Here is an 8,165-nt window from a genome sequence, read left to right on the forward strand (position 1 = left end):
CAGCGTCTTATCTCAAGAAGACAACCACTGACATGGGAGAAATTGGACGTTGCAGCCAGGAAAACTGTTGCAACCCCTGGCTCTGGTGCCTACAGCTGTGTAACCCTGGAGTCCACAGCTCTGTTTGTTCCGAGTATCAGGCTCCCGACCCAGAAAGCATTATGATAGTAACTGCTGTGAAAATTCAGCAGAATGGCCCAGGAGAGCACCTCCTGTGGTGGTCAGCACTCAGGAAACCATTTTCTTCCTATCTCCATGGAAACAGCCCTCAAAGTCCTCAGACTCACTCTGCCCCAAAGCTGAAAATCTCAGAGGGGAAACCATTTTCAAAATCAAAAGAGTGACCTCTCAGAACAGATTGCTCTAGCCTGCTGTGATCCCGAGCAGAGGTGTGCCCTATGCCTGCCAGGGGACAAGCCAGACCTGCCCAAGGTTAGGTAAGACGTAGGAACTAAAGGGGAGACCCAAAACACGGAAACCTGAAATTCTAAACCCAGGTCTACATTCATTCAGTCAGTCATCCATTCGTTCATTTGGTGGTTCAATCGTCCATTCATCCTTTCTATCATCCATTTGCCCATTCAATCAATCATCCACTTGATCATTCAATTGTCCATTCATCATTCAATCAATCGTCCATTCAATCATTGATTCTTTCAATCATCCATGCCTGCAGTGGACACACTTGCACGCTGTGAAGGACACACATAGGTGTGTATCAGGCAGGACACATACAAGGACAGTCACAGAGACTCAGATGCAGTGGCCCAGCGCTCCAGCCAGCACAGCTGTAAGGCAAGGCACCCTCCCAACAACATGATGAATTGCACACTGTGATGCAAAATGAAAAAGCCAGACACAATCGAGAATATAAGAAAGGATTCCATGTGCATCAAGTTCAAAAAAAGGCAAAGCAGTCCATGGTATTAGAAATCAGGGTTGTGAATCGGGGGAGTGGAAGGGGAGAGTGCAAGAAGACTCAGGGGCAAGGGGCTCCCCCTGCTGCTGGCGTGCTGTCTTCTGGCTTGGGAGTGGATCACATGGGTAGCCAGGATGGTGAAAAGTCAAGCTTGCCATGTGCTGTGACAGACTGGCTTTCGGGATAAAAACTAAGAGTAGAAAGAGCTGGTGAGCAGGATTTGACAGGCACAGGCTGTTCTGGACTAGAAGCCGAGAGCATTTAGCAGTGTGAAGGGCTGAATGCTAGTACTGCACTCCTGGTGAACACCTGCTGGTGAACCTCACTGCCCACAGCCCCAGCAGGGTCCAGGAGAGACACAGATGCTTGCTGGCTCTGCAATTAGAGGGGACAGGCAGACGGTGCATGGATCTGGATGGTCCCAAGGGCTCAGGCAGACATGATCAGCTTTACAACAGACGTAGACCAGACAGCCAGCCCTCGTGTGAGCATCGTCCTCCGTTCTAGACTGCTGCAGCCTCAGAAAAATGACATCTGAGCTCTGGACCACCACAATCCCTACCCCTCTGCAGGTCACCTCTGATTATCTGGGCATCTCCCACCTGGGTTCCCATTCTGATGTTCAGCAGGAGAAAGTCAGAGAAAGGGTCAGGGTGAGGATGGAGGGTGGTCTGTCCAGATGGGGTTCATTGCTGCAGGTCTGTGGCACCTCTCCAGGATTTGCTGTGACCCATACTTCCTTTCTCTCAATGCATTTAGACTAAGAGCTGGTATGGAATTGGAGCAATGATATAAAAGCTTGTATTCCTGACCAGCTTTGTATCCTCAGAGCCTGGTACACAGTGGGGGCTCAGTACTTTTTCAGTGACTTAATATAGTTTCCTCCAGCTTACAATTTTAAATATAGCAATATATACAACACAAGGCTTCCCAGGTGGCACAGTGGTAAAGAATCCACCTGCCAACACAGGAGACACAGATTCAATCCCTGGGTCAAGAAGATGCCCTGGAGAAGGAAATGACAACCCACTCCAGTATTCTTGCCTGGAAAATTCCATGGATCCTGGCAGGCTACAATCCATGCAGTCGCAAAGAGGCAGACACGACAGAGCACACACACACACATATATAACACACACTTCTTACTCTATCTGAGCTAATATTTTTAAGATAGAAGTCACTTCTTTTTTTAATATTTATTTGGCTGTGCCAGGTGGTAGCTGCAGCACACGGGATCCTCGCTCTTTCTCGCAGCAGGATCTTTTAGTTTCAGCCTGCGAACTCTTAGCTGTGGCATGTGGAGTCTGATTCCCTGACCAGGGATCAAACCTGGGTGTCCTGCTTTGGAAGCTTGGAGTCTTAGCTACTGGACCACCAGAGAAGTCCCTGAGCTAATATTTACTAAGGGCTTATTACATGACAGGCCCTGCTGTAAGCAAGACACGGATGAATACGTGTAGTTGCTCCTGCATGTAATTTTCGCAGCTCTGACCAGTGGCGTTGCTACTGCCCGCCTTGTATGGATGACACAGTGGCAGAGGAGAGCTATGTAACACCCACGATCACAACCGGTCATCTCATCTAAGCCTCCTGTTATGGACTGAATGTCTGAATCTCCCTGCAATCCACACGTTGACATCTTAATGCCTGGTGTGATGGTATTAGGAGGTGAGGCCCTCGTGAATGGTGTCAATGCCCTCACTGCTCACAGTGCAGTGGCTCTTGGGAACCTGTTTCCTTGGAAACAGCCTAGATCTTCCTGCTTCCCTAAGGCCATCATGCTGATCCCCCATCTCTCGGGATGCTGTAGCACCCATCACACTGCCGTGAACACTGGACAAGAGCTCGATGCTCAGTTGATGGTGACCAGAGAGCAGATCAGAATGACAGTTCATTGGCTGGCTGGGTTGGATTTACTGTTGGAATTTCATGTAAGACAAGGCGTCTTCCAGGCTTGTCTCCAACTGGCCTCCCCAGCTGTGGTCACTCTACTCCCAGAATGTTCCCAATGTTGCCACACGTGTACTCTCCACACCACCTTCAGTGCAAGGCCAGGAGAGACGGGCCAGAAGAGACAGCCTCCTGGCACAAGGCAGGCCCATGCTTTTCCCCACAGGGTGAACCTGACATCTTCACCTGGGCCAGAGGCCGAAAAGGACAAAGGTCATTGGTGGTGCGGGAGCAAGGGTCTATCTATTCTCTTTCATTTCTTGTTTTGTTTACTTGGGTCCTCTCTCTTTTCTTCTCAGTGAAACTTATTAGAAGTTTGTCACTTTTATGTTTAAAGAAAAAACAGCTCTTTATTTTTATATTGTTTTTATTTCTGATAAAATAAAAATTCTGATTCATTTCCTCTCTGATCTTTATTATTTCTTTCTCTTTGCTGACTTTTGGTTTTGTTTGTTCTTCTTTTTTTAGGTGGTAGATTAGGTTGCTTATTTGACAGTTTTCTTATTTCTGGAGGAAGGCCTATATTGCTATGCACTTTCCTCTTAAAACTTTTTACAGCATGACATTGGATTTTTAAGTCTGTATTTTCCTTTTCCTTTGTCTCAAGGTCTTTATTGACACAGAGTAACTTCAGTATTACTAACCCATGTTCCTGGGAGAAAGAAATTTACTATCTAAAGGTCAGTATTTTGTCCAGTTCCTTTGTCTTTGACTTAATAGTTGTTGCCATTGAGTCACTAAGTCATATCCAACTCTTTTGCAACCCTGGGACTATAGCCCTCCAAGCTTCTCTGTCCGTGGAATTCTCCAGGCAAGAATACTGGAGCGGGTTGCCATTTCCTGCTCCAGGGGATCTTCCAGACTCAGGGATCAAACTCAAGTCTCAGGGATAAAACTCAAGTCTCCTGCATCACAGGCAGATTCTTTACCACTGAGCTACAGGGAAGCCAGACTTAACAGTATCCAGTTAAAACACTGCTCTCCAAAATAACTGATGTTGATTGTTGGTTCTTTCCCTTCCCACCTCCTTCACAGGGGCTCAGTACTCATTGTAAGAGTTAGGTTCATTTGTTACCGTTTGTTTTTATTTCCCCACTCATCATGGTTGCTTTTCATTGTTTATTTGAGGGTGCACTACTATGGTTCTTGGGTGGCCCTATGTGGCATGGCTTGTAAAAGTAGAAATAGAGGAAAATGATAGAATGGGAAAGATTAGAGATCTCTTCAAGGAAATTAGATACCAAGGGAACATTTCAGGAAAAGATGGGCACAATAACAGACAGAAACGGTATGGACCTAACAGAAGCAGAAGATATTAAGTAGAAGTAGCAAGAATACACAGAACTATACAAAACAGATCATGACCCAGATAACCGTGATGGTGTGATCACTCACCTAGAGCCAGACATTCTGGAGTGTGAAGTCAAGCGGGCCTTAGGAAGTGTCACTTCAAACAAAGCTAGTGGAGGTAATAGAATTCCAGCTGGGCTATTTCAAATCCTAAAAGATGATGCTGTGAAAGTGCTGCACTCAATACACCAGCAAATTTGGAAAACTCAGCAGTGGCCACAAGACTAGAAAAGGCCAGTTTTCATTCCAATCCCAAAGGGCAATGCCAAAGAACGTTCATACACAATTGCACTCATCTCACACTCCAGCAAAATAATGCTCAAAATTCTCCAAGTGAGGCTTCAACAGTATGTGAACAGAGAACTTCCAGATGTTCAAACTGGATATAGAAAAGGCAGAGAGGAACCAGAGATCAAATTGCCAACATCTGTTGGATCATGAAAAAAGCAAGAGAGTTCCAGAAAAGCATCTACTTCTGCTTCATTGACTACGCAAAGCCTTTGACTGTGTGGATCACAATAGACTGTGGAAAATTCTTCAAGAGATGGAAATACCAGACCACCTTACCTGCCTCCTGAGAAATCTGTATACAAATCAAGAAGCAACAGTTAGAACCAGACATGGGACAATGGACTGGTTCCAAATTGGGAAAGGAGTATGTCAAGGGTGTATATTGTCACCCTGCTTATTTAACTTATATGCAGAGTGAAAGTGAGTGAAGTCACTCAGCCATGTCTGACTCTTCGCAATCCCATGGACTGTAGCCTATCACGCTCCTCTGTCCATGGGATTCTCCAGGCAAGAGTACTGGAGTGGGTTGCCATTTCCTTCTCCAATATGCCATTTCCTTCTCCAATATGCAGAGTACATGATGTGAAATGCCAGAGTGGATGAACCACAAGCTGGAATCAAGATTGCTGGCAGAAATATAATAACCTCAGATATGCAGATGACACCACCCTTATGGTAGAAAATGAAGAGGAACTAAAGAGCCTCTTGATGATAGTGAAAGAGGAAAGTGAAAAAGCTGGCTTCAAATTCAACATTCAAAAAACTAAGATCATGGTATCTGGTCCCATCATGGAAACAATGGAAACATTGACAGACTTTATTTTCTTGGGCTCCAAAATCACTGCAGATGGTGACTGCAGCCATGAAATTAAAAGATGCTTGCTCCTTGGAAGAAAAGCTATGACCAATCTAGATGCCATATTAAAAAGCAGAGACATTACTTTGCCAACAAAGGTCCATCTAGTCAAGGCTATCAGTAGTCATGTATGGATGTGAGAGTTGGACCATAAAGAAAGCTGAGCACCAAAGAATTGATGCTTTTGAACTATGGTGTTGGAGAAGATTCTTGAGAGTCCCTTGGACTGCAAGGAGATCAAACCAGTCAATCCTAAAGGAAATGAGTCCTGAATATTCATTGGAAGGACTGATGCTGAAGCTGAAGTTCCAATACTTTGGCCACCTGATGCAAAGAACTGACTCACTGGAAAAGACCCTGATGCTGGGAAAGCTTGAAGGCAGAAGGAGAAGGGGGCAACAGGGGATGAGATGGTTGGATGGCATCACCGACTTGTTGGACATGAGTTTGGGCAACCTCCAGGAGTTGGTGATGGACAGGGAAGCCCTGGGCAACCTCCAGGAGTTGGTGATGGACAGGGAAGCCCGGCATGCTGCAGTCCATGGGGTGGCAAAGAGTAGGACACAACTGAGCGACTGAACTGATTATGGTTCTAAGAATGGGAGATTTAACCAAAAAAAGTGGTTCAGGGTTAGGACCCTGTACTTCCACCACAAAGGACATACATCTATCCCTGGACGGGGAACTAAGATCCTGCTGTGAGGTGCAGCCAAAACCAAAGTACCCTTGAATGAAATTTGCTCCCACTCCCACCCACCCCCACAGGTAACCAAACACCCTCTGCAGTTGCTAGTTTATCCTGCATTTCTCTGCACAAGTGAGCAGGTGTCTGTGTCTTTTCTTCGACCCCCATCTTTCTTACATGAATGGACCATGCTACAGATGTACTCATGCATGCAGTCCTTACATGTATCAGTATGTCCCAGTAATCACTCTGCTTCTGTTCACAGAAATCGTCTTCATTCATGGGTACAGCTGCACCGTGTGGATACACCCTGTTTATTTAACCCTCCCTGTGTGGGCATTTGCACTGGTTCCAACATTTCGCAGTGACAAATCATGCTCAATAAATAACCTCACAAGTATGTGTTTTCATATTGTTTGACAAGTATCCTCAGGATGGATCCCAAGATGTGGGAGGAGAAGGACATGAGTGCATGCGTGGTTTTGCTAGTTATTGCCACATTTCCCTCCAGAAGGGTTGGGCAGGTTTGCATGCCTTCTAGCAACCTACAAGAGGGCATTTCCCCAGAGCCTCCCCATCCTACTGTGCAATTATTTAAGGTTTTGGCAGTGTGGTAAGTGAGAAATAGTATCTCATTATTGTTTTAATTTGCATTTCTCTAGTTATGAATAAGGTTGAATATATTTTTTCATGTTTGAGTCTTTTTTTTTAATCTTTTTGCAAACTATTTGGGTCTTTTCCCTGTCTGTTTTTTAGTCTTTTGTCAATTTTTAAAAGAGCTCTTTATACATTAAGTGTACTACAAAGGGACAGACAGAGACAACTCTTTGTAGTCTATGTTGTAAACATTTTCTCTGAGTTTTTCAGTTCAGTTTTTATCTGGTTTATGGTGTTTTCTGTCATGCAAATATTTCTTATTTGTATGTAGTCAAATGTATCAAACCTTTTCCTTTATTGCCTCTGGATTTTGCATCAGAGGCCCTCCCTACACCATAGTTAACAACAAATCCACCTCTCTTTTCTTCCATTCCTTGTGTGGCCTTATTTTTTACTTCCTAATTTACTTGGATTTTATTCTTGTGTATAGAGTTATGCTATTGTTCAGTCACTAAGTCATGTCTGGCTCTTTGCAACGCCATGGACAGCAGTAGGCCAGGCTCCTGCATTCCAAACTCTCCCGGAGTTTGCTTAAACTCATGTCCATTGAGTCGGTGATGCCATCCAACCATCTTGTCCTCTGTCCACCTCCTTCTCCTCATGCCCTCGATCTTTCCCAGCATCAGGGTCTTTTCCAATGAGTCGGCTCTTCGCATCAGGTGGCCAAAGTATTGGAGCTTCAGCATCAATCCCTCTGGTGAATATTCAGGGTTGATATCCTTTAGGATTGGCTGGTTTGATCTCTTTGCAGTATGGAAATAATTTTATTTTCTTCCAAATGACAATCCAATTGTCCCAGCAGGTTTTCTAAAAGACTCACCTTTACACCATAATTGGAGTCATTCCCTTGTCACACACACAGCTCCTCATAGACTTGGGGCTGATTCTGCATTTTCTTCCCTAATTTTGCGATGTGCCACCCCAGTCTTTTCTATAGAAGCTTGATGGGGGGCATTAATACTGGTTGGGTCAGTCTCCCTCATAGTTTTTCCATGCTTTTCTAGCTATTTTTGTTTTTCCACATTAATTTCAGGATCAACTTGCCTGACTCCATGAAGCAGCTAATATTTTTACTGGAATTGCTTTGAATTTGTAAAGCTGTGAAACATCTTTGTAAAGCTGAGTCTTTCCATCCAAAGAGATGTCTTTCAGTCAGTTCAGTTCAGTTCAGTCGCTCAGTCGTGTCCGACTCTCTGCGACCCCATGAATCGCAGCACGCCAGGCCTCCCTGTCCATCACCAACTCCCGGAGTTCACCCAGACTCACGTCCATCGAGTCAGTGATGCCATCCAGCCATCTCATCCTCTGGCGTCCCCTGCTCCTCCTGCCCCCAATCCCTCCCAGCATCAGAGTCTTTTCCAATGAGTAAACTCTTCACGTGAGGTGGCCAAAGTACTAGAGTTTCAGCTTTAGCATCATTCCTTCCAAAGAAATCCCAGGGCTGATCTCCTTCAGAA

The sequence above is a fragment of the Bos taurus genome, chromosome 1 (genome assembly GCF_002263795.3).
Source record: "Bos taurus isolate L1 Dominette 01449 registration number 42190680 breed Hereford chromosome 1, ARS-UCD2.0, whole genome shotgun sequence".
Lineage (NCBI taxonomy): Eukaryota > Metazoa > Chordata > Mammalia > Artiodactyla > Bovidae > Bos > Bos taurus.